We start from the raw sequence: 18,501 nt of genomic DNA on the forward strand, positions 1-18,501 counted from the left end.
CTATCTATCTATCTATCATCTATCTCTATCATCTATCTATCTATCTATCTATCTATCTATCTATCTATCTATCTAACTTCTATCTATCTATCTATCTATCTATCTATCTATCTCCTATCTATCTATTTCCTATCTATCTATCTATCTATCTATCTATCTATCTATCTATCTATTTCCTATCTATCTATCTATCTATCTATCTATCTATCTATCTATCTATTTCCTATCTATCTATCTATCTATCTATCTATCTCCTATCTATCTATCTATCTATCTATCTATCTATCTCCTATCTATCTATCTATCTATCTATCTATCTATCTATCTATCTATCTATCTATCTATCCATCTCCTATCTCTATCTATCTATCTATCTATCTATCTATCTATCTATCTATCTATCTATCTATCTATCTATCTATCTATCTATTTATCTATCTATCTGTCTCCTACCTCCTATCTATCTATCTATCTATCTATCTATCTATCTATCTATCTATCTATCTATCTATCTCCTATCTATCTATCTCCTATCTATCTATCTCCTATCTATCTATCTATCTATCTATCTATCCAGGGCCGGATTAAGGTTGGTGGAGGCCCTGTGCAACAATTTTGTTTGGGGCCTCTCATTCCCTCCTCAAAAAAACAAAACAAAAACTATACAGTCATCCATACAAATGGCTGCCTTACTGAGGGGATTTATAATGTTCATGAACATTATACATGGCTATGACACTGTCAGTTTTCATTAAATTTTTGATGCGGGGTCCCCCCTCTCTGTCTATTATCAGTGTAATGTAGGGTCCCCCCTCTCTTGTGTATTATCAGTGTAATGTGGGGTCCCCCCTCTCTTGTGTATTATCAGTGTAATGCGGGGTCCCCCCTCTCTGTCTATTATCAGTGTAATGTAGGGTCCCCCCTCTCTTGTGTATTATCAGTGTAATGTGGGGTCCCCCCTCTCTTGTGTATTATCAGTGTAATGCGGGGTCCCCCCTCTCTGTCTATTATCAGTGTAATGTGGGGTCCCCCTCTCTGTGTATTATCAGTGTTATGTGGGGTCCCCCTCTCTGTGTATTATCAGTGTTATGTGGGGTCCCCCCTCTCTGTCTATTATCAGTGTGATGTAGGGTCCCCCCTCTCTTGTGTATTATCAGTGTAATGTAGGGTCCCCCCTCTCTTGTCTATTATCAGTGTAATGTGGGGTCCCCCCTCTCTGTGTATTATCAGTGTAATGCGGGGTCCCCCCTCTCTTGTATATTATCAGTGTGATGTGGGGTCTCCCTCTCTGTCTATTATCAGTGTAATGTGGGGTCCCCCCTCTCTGTGTAGTATCAGTGTAATGTGGGGTCCCCCCTCTCTGTGTAGTATCAGTGTGATGCGGGGTCCCTTCTCTGTATATTATCAGTGTGATGCGGGGTCCCCTCTCTGTGTATTATCAGTATGATGCGGGGTCCCCTCTCTGTGTATTATCAGTGTGATGTAGGGTCCCCCCCTCTCTGTATTATCAGTGTGATGTGGGGTCCCCCCTCTCTGTGTATTATCAGTGTGATGCGGGGTCCCCCCTCTCTGTGTAGTATCAGTGTGATGCGGGGTCCCCCCTCTCTGTCTATTATCAGTGTGAGATCAGTGGTCCGAAGTCAATTTTAATTTGAAATCATAATTTTGTGTTTTTACTTTGATGCCCATTTTTATGCCAACCGTGGGCTCCTTTTGGCCATGTTTATCAGCAATCCCCTCAGGGCTCCTCACTACAGCAGGTTATGAATATTATACATTTACTGTAAGAATAATGGCTAAAACAGGAAAAATAAAAATCCTCTGAATAAGAAACTGCTGAATAAGAAACCAACTTCAGCCTGGTTAATCTAGGTACTATATAACAGCAACATGGCAGACATCATGTGGTAATGGGGACAGAGGCTATTCATCCAGCAGTACAGCAATACTGTGCACTGGGCCACTGAGGGGGTAGTGGGTCTCACCACAAAATGTGGGCATGGGGGGGGGGTGGCATTAAGGGGGCAATGTGCAAAGTGCAGAGTGTGCAGGTATAGATAGCAGAGCGGTATGTGTGTGAGCATTCATAAAAAATATGTATGTGTAACAGGCAGGTGTGTGTGTGTGTGTGTAACAGGCAGTGCTCTGCTGTGGTGTGTGTGTGTACATTGAAGGGCTGGTTACCTGCTCATATGGACACGAGCTCCTCTCCATACACATCCCCTCCGACAACTTGCATAGTCTGGCTCCTCCCACATCACATGGGCCTGACATCACCACAGGTCCTTTAGCTGACACTGAGCAGGGTTTCCCGTCCAGCAGCTGCCCTGGTGTCCTGTCTCTCAGCCATATCACAGTCCTCACAGGGAGAGGCAGGAGACACAGGACACACAGGACATGGCTGCAGCCATGGTTAGCAGCAGTGCTGATACACAACACTCTGTGTGAGGCTGTGTATCCTATACTGTTTGCTTTTTTTTCACAAACCCCACTTTCAGGTTTGAGCTGGTGGAGGCCCCCTAGTGGTGGAGGCCCCTTGGCACGTGCCCCTGGTGCCCTCCCTTTGATCCACCCCTGTATCTATCTATCTATCTATCTATCTATCTATCTGTCTATCTATCTGTCTATCTATCTATTTTCTATCTCCTATCTATTTATCTATCTATCTATCTATCTAGAAAAAGGGGAGAAGCCGCACCTCCGATTCCAGATAGCGGGTGCTGTACGGAGTAAGTCCCTTGGCTCGGGATCCCAACACGTATCAAAAGAAATTTCCGCAGCACACCAGCATGTAGTAAAAAAAGGAGTGGTATTTATTGCATGTGGCAAAAAACACAAAACAGGGATGCAACGTTTCCGTCTACTCCAAGACCATTGTCAAGCATAGTGAGGAAGTGCACATGGTTTCCTTAAATACCAGTACTAATTAGTGACGTCATTACATCATTTGAATATGTACACAGGAAGTACAAAACATAAGGTACATAGTAAAAAACATAATAATAACAAACAGTGTTAAATATCCAAGTGTTACAAAGTATCATCACATATGTGATCAGTGTAAAGTGCAATAAGTGCTGTGCCGATGCTTGATCACAAAGCAAGCTTCACAAAGTATATACATTTTCATGGTATACATGATAGAGGTCGCAGGATCCACTCACCACAGTCATCAGAACAAAGTTATGAAAGGAGGGTGGCTGTACGATGATCCCAACATACGACTGGGGAGTAATGGTGCCGGGCGGCGTGTGATAGAGCTGACTGCGCATGCGCCGAACCCTAGGCTCTGATTGGATCAACATTGTTTACCGTTCCCAGGCAACTGGCTGACGTAGTGAGTGTTGGGTGAAGGGGATCCTCGGAGCCGCCGATATCACAGGTCCCGCGGTGGTATGCGGATCAGAGCCGCAATCCAGATCGAGATGACCCAGCTGCAGTTCACACCGCTGCTCCTCCTTCCACAGGACTGCAGAAGACAGGAGCTAACCTGGTGCGGAATACCTGGATTGGCTGCTCTTCTCTGGGTCCCGGTGAGTGAAGGGTGAATCGGCCATATTGGGAATGGCAGTAGGGGTTAATCCGCCATATTGGGTTGGCAGTAGGGGTTAATCCGCCATATTGGATTTAGTAAAGAAGGCATTACTGCACCATATTAGAAAAGGGATCATCTTCTGTACCTCCAGGGCAAATGTGTAGTATGTTGAGTTTGATGGGTGAGTGTTCCAGCGGCCTCCAATTCTGATGAACCAAATAGAAATACAAAATTATTATTTACATATATACAAATATACAAAGATCAGGCAATTAGGAGAGAAGGGAGGATACACTATTTACACATTTTTGGGGTTACCTTAAATTCTACATTCAATCCTCTAGGTTTGAGGGTTTGGAGTTCATGTATCCAGAATAGTTCTTTTTTCATTAAAATGTTTAAACGATCACCACCTCTTTTAAGGGGTGGAACATGGTCAATGAGCATGAATTTTAAGTCGCGCTCTGAATGGCCCTTCTCTAAAAAATGACTAGAGACTGGAAGGTCTTGTCTTTTCTTACGTATAGTGTATCGGTGATGTGTAATGCGTGTCTCTCTATCTATCATCTATCTATCTATCTATCTATCTATCTATCTATCTATCTATCGATCTATCAATCTATCTATTTATCTATCTATTTATCTATCTATCTATCTATCTCCTATCTATCTATCTATCTATCTATCTATCTATCTATCTCCTATCTATCTATCTATCTATCTATCTATCTCCTATATATCTATCTCTCTCTCTACTATCTATCTATCTATCTATCTATCTATCTATCTATCTATCTATCTCCTATCTATCTATCTATCTCCTTTCTATCTATCTATCTATCTATCTATCTATCTCCTATCTATCTATCTATCTATCTATCTATCTATCACCTATCTCCTATCTATCTATCTATCTATCTATCTATCTATCTATCTATCTATCTATCTATCTATCTATCTCTATCTATCTCCTATCTATCTATCTATCTATCTATCTATCTATCTATCTATCTATCTATCTCCTATCTATCTATCTCTCTCTCTCCTATCTATCTATCTATCTATCTCCTTTCTATCTATCTATCTATCTATCTATCTATCTATCTATCTCCTATCTATCTATCTATCTATCTATCTATCTATCTATCATCTATCTATCTATCTATCTATCTATCTATCTATCTATCTATCTCTATCTATCTCCTATCTATCTATCTATCTATCTATCTATCTATCTATCTATCTATCTATCTATCTATCTATCTCCTTTCTATCTATCTATCTATCTATCTCCTATCTATCTATCTATCTATCTCCTATCTATCTATCTATCTATCTATCTATCTATCTATCTATCTACCTATCTATCTATCTATCTATCTATCTATCTATCTATCTCCTATCTCTCTATCTATTATCTATCTATCTATCTATCTATCTATCTATCTATCTATCTATCTCCTATCTCTCTATCTATTATCTATCTATCTATCTATCTATCTATCTATCTATCTATCTATCTATGTAAAGTAGCTTGACGGCACTCCAGATAAGGTGGAAAAAAAAAGGGTTTACATTTATTCACAAAGTGCACAGCATACAAAATAATTAGGCAACGTTTCTGTGGCCTCTCGCCACCATTTTCTATCTATTTATCTATCTATTTCCTATCTATCTATCTATCTATCTATCTATCTCCTATCTATCTATCTATCTATCTATCTATCTATCTATCTATCTATCTATCTATCTCCTATCTATCTATCTATCTATCTATCTATCTACTATCTATCTCCTATCTATCTATTATCTATCTCCTATCTATCTATTATCTATCTATCTATCTTATTTATGTCTCTCTCCTAATTGTATATTCTCTCTTTATTGTTTTTTCATTTTCTATCATTTTTCTATTTTCTATCTTTCTCTATATCTCATATGTCCTATGTATTTATCTACAGTGTATAAAAAAAGTCTACACATCCCTAAAATGCCAGGTTTTAATCATATAAAGTCATCTGATCAAGAAGAACTATTTCAGATTTACACCTTCAGGCTAATTTCCCGTGTTGCCTCAAAAACACTTTGTACGAATATAACCTCAGGCTATCAGGCGGCCGTTTTTTATACATATATTTTTGTACTTTTACAAGGAAGAGTGGGCAAAGATAGACCGGTCTAGATGCTCCATGCTGATAGACTCCCACCCCAAAATACTGAATGATCTCATAAAAGCACTAAAAGTAATAATATGAGGGTGCTCAGATATAACCACTGTATTTTTCTTTTTTTTTAAATCCATTCTCCCTAAAAGATTTTTTCTCAATGGAATTGTTAAGATTATGGCCACAACCATTATGGCCTATAATGCACACCCAGCACCCAGTGACTTCCTATAATGCACCCAGCACCCAGTGACTTCCTATAATGCACACCCAGCACCCAGTGACTTCCTATAATGCACCCAGCACCCAGTGACTTCCTATAATGTGCACCCAGTGACTTCCTATAATGCGCACCCAGCACCCAGTGACTTCCTATACTGCACACCCAGCACCCAGTGACTTCCTATAATGCACACCCAGCACCCAGTGACTTCCTATAATGTACACCCAGCACCCAGTGACTTGGTATAATGCACACCCAGCACCCAGTGACCTCCTATAATGCACACCCAGCAGCCAGTGACCTCCTATAATGCACACCCAGCACCCAGTGACCTCCTATAATGCACACCCAGCACCCAGTGACTTGGTATAATGCACACCCAGCACCCAGTGACTTCCTATACTGCACACCCAGCACCCAGTGACTTCCTATAATGCACACCCAGCACCCAGTGACCTCCTATAATGCACACCCAGCACCCAGTGACTTCCTATACTGCACACCCAGCACCCAGTGACCTCCTATAATGTACACCCAGCACCCAGTGACTTCCTATAATGCACACCCAGCACCCAGTGACCTCCTATAATGTACACCCAGCACCCAGTGACTTCCTATAATGCACACCCAGCACCCAGTGACTTCCTATACTGCACACCCAGCACCCAGTGACCTCCTATAATGCACACCCAGCACCCAGTGACTTCCTATACTGCACACCGAGCACCCAGTGACTTCCTATAATGCACAACCAGCACCCAGTGATTTCCTAGAATGCACATCCAGCACCCAGTGATTTCCTAGAATGCACATCCAGCACCCAGTGACTTCCTATACTGCACACCCAGCACCCAGTGATATCCTACAATGCACACCCAGCACCCAGTGACTTCCTATAATGCACACCCAGCACCCAGTGACTTCCTATACTGCACACCTAGCACCCAGTGACTTGGTATAATGCACACCCAGCACCCAGTGACTTCCTATAGTGCACACCCAGCACCCAGTGACTTCCTATAGTGCACACCCAGCACCCAGTGATTTCCTATAATGCACAACCAGCACCCAGTGATTTCCTATATTGCACACCCAGCACCCAGTGACTTCCTATACTGCACACCCAGCACCCAGTGACTTCCTATAATGCACACCTGGCACCCAGTGACTTGGTATAATGCACACCCAGCACCCAGTGACTTGGTATAATGCACACCCAGCACCCAGTGACTTGGTATAATGAACAACAGTCACCCAGTTACTTGGTATACTGGACAACAGTCACTTAGTTACTTGGTATACTGGACAACAGTCACTCAGTTACTTGGTATACTGGACAACAGTCACTCAGTTACTTGGTATACTGGACAACAGTCACTCAGTTACTTGGTATACTGGACAACAGTCACTCAGTTACTTGGTATACTGGACAACAGTCACTCAGTTACTTGGTATACTGGACAACAGTCACTCAGTTACTTGGTATACTGGACAACAGTCACTCAGTTACTTGGTATACTGGACAACAGTCACTCAGTTACTTGGTATACTGGACAACAGTCACTCAGTTACTTGGTATACTGGACAACAGTCACTCAGTTACTTGGTATACTGGACAACAGTCACTCAGTTACTTGGTATACTGGACAACAGTCACTCAGTTACTTGGTATACTGGACAACAGTCACCCAGTTACTTGGTATACTGGACAACAGTCACTCAGTTACTTGGTATACTGGACAATGGTTTCACTGCTCCCAAAGAAAACCATCCACAAATTCGCGAATCACTACAAAGCAAATTAAACGCCCGCTTTGCTGCGAATCGGAATCCATCAGATTTGCTTCGCTCATCTCTAGCACATTTGTATGCTGACCCTCTGTATCGTCCCATGGATATCCCCGATGATAAACATCAATGAGCAAACTAAACCCCACTGATCTAACTTTAGATTTCCATACATTTATACCCTGATTCCTCTAAACCTGACGTCTGATTCCCATAAAGGGCGGTGTCCAGCCTATACGTCTTGTCTTTTCAGCTGTTCCTACTTTAATAGTCTTCCAGTCTCTTTCTTGCACAATACCTAGAGCTGTCTAGTCATCTGAGGCGACTCCCTTCTTCTATACTGGGTATGACGTCAGGGGGGCAGCGCTCAGAGGAACTTCACCTCAAGTGTTTCCCTAGTCATGGTCTCGGGTGCACAGACCTTTGGACACCAGACAGACTAATGACCCGTAATTGGAGTTTCGCCATAGAAGATAAACATGAATTGGAGAACTTAAGAAATGACCTCAGGAACCGATGATAACATGACACGTTCAGGGCCTCCCTTTGCTGATTGTGAAATTTTGGAGGAAAATATTGTAAGGTTATATTATGTGTATGAATTACCTTCTACTTGGTTACATATTAACACCAAAAAACTGAGCCCTAAAAACGCACAAACCAAATTATTGATAGGACCTCAATCTAAAACCTCATTTTTATTCATTATTCTTAGGCTATGTTCACAGAACGTGAACAAATAGTTCAATGATTCCTCTATCTGCTCCACAGACGTACAGATGGTTCGATGGTTCCTCCACCTGTTACTCAAGTGTACAAATAGTTCAATGGTTCCTCCATCCACTCCTCAAGTATACAGATGGTTCAATGGTTCCTCCACCCTCTCTAGGTGTACAAATGGTTCTATGTTTTCTCTACCCGCTGTTCAGGTGTACAGATTGTTCAATGGTTCCTCCAATGGCTCCTCACAGATTGTTCAATGGTTCCTCCACTCGCCATTCGAAGGGCAACCCCACCAATTTGGCTCTGAATGCCCCTGTTAACGCTTTCTTACTTTTCTCCAACTATTAGGAAAAAATGTTTGTTTGGCCAAGAGTTATCTTTCCCAACCTTACCACATACATGCAAAACAATTGTTTTATTGGAGAGGGGTAAGCTGTAGGCGGACTTCTCAGGTGCTGGTGTATATCTCCCAGAAAAACAGAGTGAGACAGAAAAAATTCCGACTCGCTCGACCCTCTCTCTACACTGCCATCATCTGTTGGTGGAAAGTGGAGAGTCCGCCATACACCTCATGTTGTATTTATGTTCTGTTTAACACATTATCTCTTTAAAGAATCCCTAATCTTAGAGGATTGAGGACCAGTGAAAAAAATCATCACCTTCTTAGCAAAAGCTCATGAACTCTGTGTCTTGGGTTGAACAATTTTGGAAAGGAAGAAAGTGATGAGTTGTACAATGACAATACTTGATAACCCTTACCCTAATATTTTTTTTATTACTATTGCTACACTAATTTTGCAAATTTAGAAATGTGACAAGATTTTACGCAGAAGCTAGTGCATGTGTTAATCCATCATAAAGCATCATAACCAGGATGAATCACCTTGTTCCTTTAAGGTCATCAAGTCTCTGGATGCATCATTATGTAACAATGTCACATACCTAGTGTTACTAATGACTGGATTGTATAGTTCAGTTAAAGGGGTTATCAGCAATTATAGAATCAGTAGCCTACCCTAAGGATCCTATCCGGACCAGGTAGGGGGCTGATCTTTAGGACCCCTATGATCCTTCCTTGTTTACATAGGCAAAGTTGCTCTTCCATGTGAGCAGCTGGTACCATCAGTGTGCTAATTGATAAGAGCCTTGGAGGTTGGATCCCCACTGATAACACATTAGTAAGTTAGGCCATCAACGCTAACATCCCAGAGAAACCATTTAAACACTAAATTATTGTCATTGAAAAAATACATGCCACTTGCCCATTCAGTATGAGAGATTTGTTAAACTTAATTTGCTGTAAATGGGTCTACAACGGTCAAACACCAGGTTGTCTGGTATCACATAAATGGGGCATATGGGCTTGGACAGAGTTAAATAATAAAAAAAAAGAATGATACTCACCTGCACCGATCTCCTATCACATCGATTCTGATGGTTCCCCGGGTCTTAGCTAAGTGACACTGCCTACTTTAAAGGAGTAGTCCAGCGAAAGTATTGTATTGCCCCCCAAAAGTTATACAAATCCCCGATATACACTTATTACTGGAAATGCTTATAAAGTGCTTTTTTCCCTGCACTTACTACTGCATCAAGGCTTCACTTCCTGGATAACATGGTGATGTCACTTTCTGGATAACATGGTGATGTCACTTCCTAGATAACATGGTGATGTCACTTCCTGGATAACATGGTTATGTCGCTATCTGGATAACATGGTCATGTCACTTCCTGAATAACATGGTGATGTCACTTCCTGGATAACATGGTGATGTCACGACCCGACTCCCAGAGCTGTGCGGGCTGTGGCTGCTGGAGAGGATGATGGCAGACAGATGCTCAGTGTCCCTCCAGTGCCGTGTGTCCCTCATTGTCCCTCTGCCATCATCCTCTCCAGCAGCCACAGCCTGCACAGCTCTGGGAGTCGGGTTGTGACATCATCATGTTATCCAGGAAGTGACATCACCATATTATCCAGGAAGTGACATCTCCATGTTATCCAGGAAGTGACATCACCATGTTATCCAGGAAGTGAAATCACCATGTTATCCAGGAAGTGAAGCCTTGATGCAGTAGTAAGTGCAGGGAAAAAAAGCCCTGTATAAGCATTTCTCATAATAAGTGTGTATTGGGGATTTGTATAACTTTTGGGGGGCAAAACAATACTTTAATAAAAATTTTCGCTGGACTACTCCTTTAATTTCAACATAAAAGAATTGCCCCCCCCCCCATCAGCCAATCATGGGTAGTAGCATTGATTCACCTTAGTACAGAAATAGTGGGGGATTGGGGAAGGTGAGTATCATTTATTTTTTATATTTATCCCAATCCAAGCTTGTGTGGAGTCTGATGACCCCTTTAAAAGGAGTTATTCCAAGATTAGAACTTATCACCTATGGATTAACCTCCAATCATGAGAAAAGGAATCACTTGTCCCCAATGTAAATTAATCGGTTGAGCAACGCAGCTACATTCAGTGGCTATGGAAGTGCAGAAGGCAGTGGATGACTGAGACGGGACATTGCCGCAGCCAGTGACTGGCTGAGCAGGCTGTCACTATTTTCTCAGGAGTGACAGCCCACCCAGCCAATCACTGTCCACAGAGCCGTCCTGTCTCAGTCAGCGAGTGATTGGCTGAGTGGGCTGGAGGCGACTGAAGACCCATAGGAGGACACTAGGGGAGCACAGACAATTGAGCATAGCCTTTTTTTGTGTTTTATGTCTATGTTATTGTGCAGCCACCGTCTTTACTAAAAGTTTGGTTTGGTTTATGGAAAATTCAGAATTAATCTCAGTTCGGAAGATTCGGTTTGCTCATCTCTACTGATGTTTTATTTTTATTTTGGGCATGTCCTTATAGAGTAGCATGGTATTTATGCGATACCAAATAAAAATGCAAACTTTTGGGTTTATTTTTTTAAACACTGCTTCAAGCCAAGCTAGTTGTTATTATTATTCTCATTTTTTTATTTTATTTCATTTTTGCTTTCAAAGTACTGGCTTAACTCCAAAGGGGAAAGAGATCCCGAAACCATTGGGTACTATATATTTATATAAAGAAAAATAATAATAACCCTTTAACCTATGGAAAGTTCCAGTGTGAATTTTAATTTCCTTAGCAGGACCTAAAAAAATTTCTGTTTGCACTGTGCATTGGGCTTTCCTGTAATGTTAGATCAGGAATCCACATTCACGTCCACAGTCCACGAGCTCCGCATTAGAGTTCATTACATTATTGGCCAAACTTTGTATAATTTAAAAATTCCCCCCAAAAACCTGAGAAGATTGTGTGCACAGGAGCCATGTGACAGCTGAGCAATGTAAGTCCGCCTTGGCTTCTCCAGATTATCCAGATTTTCAAAATCCTAAGGGGACGGTAAGAAAGTTCATGATCCCCATGTGGTTGATTCAAAGAAGAAAAACATGAACCAGTCCGGAGATGAAACTCCATCTAGTGTGGCTGGATGTGACACATTCCCTGCGTGTTAATGCTTTAACTATGACTCAATGACTTTTCATTTCATAACAACACAATTTGTAGATCAAGAGTCAACCCTCCGATTTGGCTCCTCTCCCCCCGTTTTAGGACAAAGATTTATTTTTTGTCAAATGTATAAAGAGACAATATATCATCTGAAGAGCTATTACCTTTGCATGCAGAAATTGTATAATGCACCATCATGCAACTTTAACCCATTATTTTCTTTCTATTACAGATCGACGTTGATAAGTAAATCTTGGTTCTCGGATGGTGCATTCTTGCTGTTCATTTTACGGTGCGATGCCTGTACCAGACAGGTGTGGTCTATGTAACCTCAGCTGCACTGGGGCCCAAGGAGAGAAAGGGGCCCACTATAGCCATGGAAAACAGGAATCCTGCCTCTCTCATCCACGTCACACAGTCTTTATGGTCCCTAAGGTTACTCAGACACTGCCTCATCCCAGTCAGCCAATCGCAGAGACTCTGTTATAGTCTAAGGGTCCTATTCCACAGGCCGACCAGGGCCCGATCAACAATGTAAATGAGCGCCGATCTGCTAGATCTTCCACCGCCCGTTTAACAAGGGCTGCATCATTATCGATGTCCTTGCAGCCCTTGTATTTACATCATACTTTACCTATCCAGGCTGCAGGTCTTCTCCTGCAGTCCTTCTCCCAATCCCGCGCGCAGCAGCAGCTTCGGAGCGGCCTGTCTGAACTGACAGACTGCTGAGCCAATCACTGACCGTGGCGGTCCTGGCCAGTGATTGGCTGAGCAGTCTGTCAGCTCAAACAGGCTGCTCCAAATTTGTCACTGCGCACGGGACCGGGAGAAGAAGCGCACGAGAAGACCTGCAGCCTGGATAGGTAAAGTATGATGTTTTTAAATCGTCGGTGGCCCACCGTGCTCCGCTATTCCATGTAGCGATGTGCAGGTGGCAACCGATGATTTTAGGTTTGCACCTAAATGAACTATCAGCCGATGACACCATCATCGGCTGATTGTTGTCTCTATTCCACGGAGTGATAATCGTCCGAATCGGCCCGATTATTACTCCGTGGAATAGGCCCCCTGTTTTTGGCTGATTGCTGGTAGTTTCTATAGTAATCTACAGCTCTAGACCACCAGGGATGTTATTATAAATCTCCTAGCTGCCCTGGCCCACCAGGGATAATATCAGTAAACTCTTCACTGCTGTAGACCACCATAGATTCTATGTTTAACATCTTTGCTTGCCTAGACCACTAACTTTTTTTTTATTTTTATTAATCTCTATGACTGACTACTAGACCACCAGGGGTGGTTTTTTTTGTGTGTTTTTTTTTTAACTACATGGTTATACTGAGGATAAATGTTACATTTTCGGCTATGTTCACAGTATGTAAGTTTCCGGGCGTAGCGCGCTCCGCGAATAAGCGGCCGGAGATTTACGTAGTTTGCGTACAATGGAAAGTATAGGATCTACGGCGGCACAGTTCACACTACATAAGAACTTACGCCCGGATCGTATGCGGCGCTGTAAAAAATGAACCAGACCATTGTTTCGGGACGGAAATGCTGTAACTTACGCCCGTAGCGTAACATGCGCTCCCGTACGGAGTGGTGATTTCTTCATTTTTACACTTTGATTTGCCGATCCAAAAGGTTCTGTGGGGTGTTCGGGGCTAGCCGAAGATTTCCAAGTAAAATACTGCTGTCAGATCCGCTCGGGAAGGGTACGTAGATTACGGGCGTAAGTTCACGGACCGTACGTAGCCGGCCGCAACTTGCGTAAATTCCGGCCGGAGTTTTACACGTATATGTCCAGCCGCGAAAAATATGCAGCCGGACATATACGTAGTGTGAACATAGCCTTAAAGTGATACTCCCCCACAAAACCCTTTATTTTCTCAAGAAACATACTTAAGTGAATGGTGCTCATAGTTGTGAGGGTGTGTGTGTGGGGGGGTGTACCATACATTGTGCCTTCCATCCCACCGCAGTCGCCAGCACTGTAAACCCATCCCCTGGTGACACCAGGTTTGGATATGGCAGTATCACTTAAAAAGTGCCCTTGGTGATACCTGGGCAACGGCAAAACATCAGCAGTGGGGGATCAGTCAGTGTTGTTTTTATTCATTTTTATAATACAATCTGCTTTTCTTTAAAAAAAAAATCCTGATGGACACCCCCTTTAAGGTCCAAAACACATGGCAAGGGGTTATTTAGACCATGATTATTATCAGAATGAATTATGGCGTTCTACTTCTTTAGTATCAAACTGCTGACAGTGAAGTCATAAATTACTATGATTACATTGTTGGCACCAAAATGTTTATGTTAGTATTATTATTATTTTACCATAATTTACTTCGTTGTTTCTTATTAAAGCGAATGAGGTCCTAACCCCTAGACGACCCTGGGCGTACCGGTATGTCCTGAGCTATGAAGCGCGCTCCGGAGAGGAGGACGCTTCATGGGAGGTGGGGGCCGGCTGCAGCGAGGAGCCCAGCCCTCACCGTTAATGACAGGCTGCAGCGATCGCGCGTTTAAGTGTAAATGACAGGGGCAGTCCCACTGCGGGGGTTCCGATCGCTGTATCGGACCGCCGGAGGTCTCCTACCTTCCTCCTTGCTGTGCGATCGGCTTTTTGCTCATTGAGCATTTCTGCTCAATGAGCAGAGCGCCAATTACACTGATCAATGCTAGGCCTATGGCATAGCATTGTACAGTGTATGTAATGTAATAAGTATATGTAATAGTCCTCCAGGGGGACTTAAAATGTGTATAAAAAAAGTTAAAAGTTTTTATAAATACCCCAAAGCCCCTCCCCCAATAAAAGTTTAAATCACCCCCTTTCCCATTATATAAGTAAAACATATAAAAATAAGTAAACATATAATATACCGTAGCGTGCGTAATTGTCCGTTCTATTAAAATATAACAAGCGTCATTGTAAACGGCGTAAATGAAAAGAGTGAAAAAAGTGCCAGGATTACCGATTTTTTGTTACATTATATATTTAAAAAAAATGTATTAAAAAGTGATCAAAACGTCCGATCTTAACAAATATGGTATTAATAAAAGCTAGAGATCATGGCGGAAAAAATGACACCCCATACAGCCCCATAGGTGAAAAAATAAAACCGTTATAAGTGTCACAATAGGGCCATTATATTAATAATTTCATTTCATTAAAAATATATATATATAACATTAGAGAATCTGTGTAACCTGCATATGGTTGTGTTCGGACTGACCTATAGAATAATAGTGTCATGTCGCTGTTACCATATAGTGCATTACGTAGACACAGGAACCCCCCAAACGTTGCCATATTGCATTCTTTTTTACATTCTTTTTTTTTATATCTTCATAAATAATATATTTGGGATTCCGTCATACATGTTATGGTAAAATGAAAGGAGCCATTACACAGTACAACTATTCCTGTAACAAACAAGCACTTACATGGCTTGTAGATAGAAAACTGAAAGTGCTAGAGCTCTTAGAAGGGGGGGAGGGGAAAACGAAAACACAAAAATAAAAATTTGCGCGGTCCACTGGGTCATTTTGGGCCTGGTCCTCAAAGGGTTAAATTACTTTTATTATTGGCACACTGTTACCAAACATTTCCAATATTGTATTATTGTGTGTATTTTTGTTTTGTTTTAGATAAAAGGCGATGACATCACAAATCATTATTATTATTATTATTATTATTATTATTATTATTATTATTACTTTATGTTGTTTTATTTATTTATTTTTTTCATTTTATATTAATACCAAGTCAGACAGCTCATTCAGTTTACAAAGCCGGCCAGCCTCAAGCGAGATGTAGCTGTGATGTCTCCGTGTAGCTCGATCTCTGCGATCTCCTTGTATCAACATAAATAAGGCATGAAAACCAACCCCCCGCTTTATCTGACGCAGCATCACCGCAAATATTTATTTATAAAGTAAATAGAATATGTTATTTTTTAATATCCAATGTATGAAGAAAATAAAGCTGCTTTGCTGTTGGTTACGTTTGATAATATTTCTCTCATTATTTCATCATGTGCAGGTCTAAGGCCTCCTTCACACTTCTGTGGCCATTTTCGGGAGACTTCAGGAAACCATCAGTTAATTTTTAATATTTGATTTTTAAAAATATTTTTTATTTTGCGCGTTCAGTATTAAAATACAATCCCTTGTTCTCTTGTACAGTACATTGCAATAACAAGCAATAATATAACAAGCAAATATGTCTGGGTTCACACTGGGCTGCTGTTTCCATTTTATATATGTATTCACATATTTTACACTTATGGGGTAAGTTCGCACAACAAAATTTCCCAAATTTTACAAACAGAGATTAATTAAAAACCAAACCAAACTTTTTGTTAAGTTTGTTAAAGATGGCAGCTGCACAATTTAATACACATAAAAACACAAAAAATGAATCCTTTACTGTCTGCACTCCCCCAGTGTCCTACTATAGGTCTCCAATGTCTCCAGCCACCTCCAGCTCGCTCAGCCAATCACTGACTGAGACGGGACCGCTCCACAGCCTGTGATTGGCTGACCAGGCTGCCACACTTCTCTCAGGAGTGACAGCCCGCCAATCACTAGCTGTGGCAATGTTCCATCTCAATCAGTGATTGGCTGAACGGGCTAAAAGCAGCTGAGGGTACAGTTGAGATTGGAGAAGGTGGACATCAGGGGAGCGGGGGTGGGTAAGTATTGATAAGCTAACTAGTTGATCCGCACTAAAACAGCTAAATGCCTACAATCGTTTAGCTCTTTTAGTGTGGTTTGTTTAACCCTTTCTGGGCCGTTTTGTGTTTTAATTTTTTCCTCCTTGTGCATAAAAGGTCATAGCACTTGCATTTTTTCACCTAGAAACCCACATGAGCCCTTATTTTTTGCATCATTAATTGTACTTTGCAACGACAGGCTGAATTTTTGCATAAAATACACTGCAAAACCAGAAAAAAATTATATGCGCGGTGAAATTGAAAAAAAAAAAAATGCAATTCTTTTTCTTTGGGGGGATCAGTTTTTACGCCGTGTGTCCTATGAAAAAACTGACTTGTTATATATGTTTCTCAAGTCGTTATGATTACAACGATATGTAACATGTATAACTTTTATTGTATCTGATGGCTTGTTAAAAATTCAAACCATTGTTAACAAATATATGTTCCTTAAAATCGCTCCATTCCCAGGCTTATAGCGCTTTTATTCTTTGGTCTATGGGGCTGTGTGAGGTGTCATTTTTTGCGCCAAGATGTTTACTTTCTATCGGTACCTTGATTGCGCATATACGACTTTTTGATCGTTTTTTATTACAATTTTTCTGGATTTGATGCGACCAAAAATGCGCAATTTTGCACTTTGGGATTTTTTTGCGCTTACGCCATTTACCGTGCGAGTTCAGGAATGTGATTAATTAATAGTTTGGGTGATTACGCACGCGGCGATAGCAAACATGTTTATTTATTTACTTTTATTTATAACATGGGAAAAGGGGGTGATTCAAACTTTTATTAGGGGAGGAGGCTTTTTATTAACAACACTTTTTTTTTTTTACACTTATACTAGAAGCCCCCCTGGGGTTAGGGTTATTCCCCCCTGGGGTTAGGGCTATTCCCCCCTGGGGTTAGGGTTATTCCCCCCTGGGTTTAGGGTTATTCCCCCTGGGGTTAGGGTTATTCCTCCTGGGGTTAGGGTTATTCCCCCTGGGGTTAGGGTTATTCCCCCTGGGGTTAGGGTTATTCCCCCCTGGGGTTAGGGCTATTCCCCCCTGGGGTTAGGGTTATTCCCCCCTGGGGTTAGGGCTATTCCCCCCTGGGGTTAGGGTTATTCCCCCCTGGGGTTAGGGTTATTCCCCCTGGGGTTAGGGTTATTCCCCCTGGGGTTAGGGTTATTCCCCCCGGGGGACTTCTAGTATATGCACACTGATCTCTCATAGAGATCTATGCTGTATATTTATACAGCATAGATCGATGAGATCAGTGTTCTATTGCTTTTGGCTGCTGCAGACAAAAGCAATAGAATGGCGAGCCGGGATCAGCACCATTACGGCGCAGACCCCGACCGGCACCAGACACGGAGATCGCTCCTCTGTTACAACGTCACGGGGGGGGGGGGGGGGGGGGACGGTCTCCCCACTAGACACCAGGGATAAAGGCTGCAGTAAGTATTCAGATGCAGCTGTCAACTTTAACAGCTGCATCTGAAGACTTATTCAGATCGGACCATGCCCGCTAATAGTCGCGGTCCAGGGCTACATGCCGCACCCGGGACCACAGCGGTTCAGAGTGGGGTCGCCGCGCGGCCCTGCTCTGAACTCCCCCACCCACGCGAGGACGTACAGTTACGTCCTCGTGCGGGAAGGGGTTAAAGCGTAACTGTCATGTTTTTTTTATTGCAGAAATCAGTAGTATAAGCGATTTTTAAAAACTCTGTAATAGGTTTTATCAGCCAAAAAAGCCTCCTTCTGTACTCAAGAAGCAATCTCCCAGCCTCCCCCCCCCCTGACTTCTTATCTGTGCATTATCAGGCAAACACGTCTTCATTACAGAGAAGCCAGTGAAGACGGGCTCTGCTCTCTCCATTG

Source organism: Dendropsophus ebraccatus, chromosome 2, assembly GCF_027789765.1.
Source record: "Dendropsophus ebraccatus isolate aDenEbr1 chromosome 2, aDenEbr1.pat, whole genome shotgun sequence".
NCBI classification, from domain to species: Eukaryota; Metazoa; Chordata; class Amphibia; order Anura; family Hylidae; genus Dendropsophus; species Dendropsophus ebraccatus.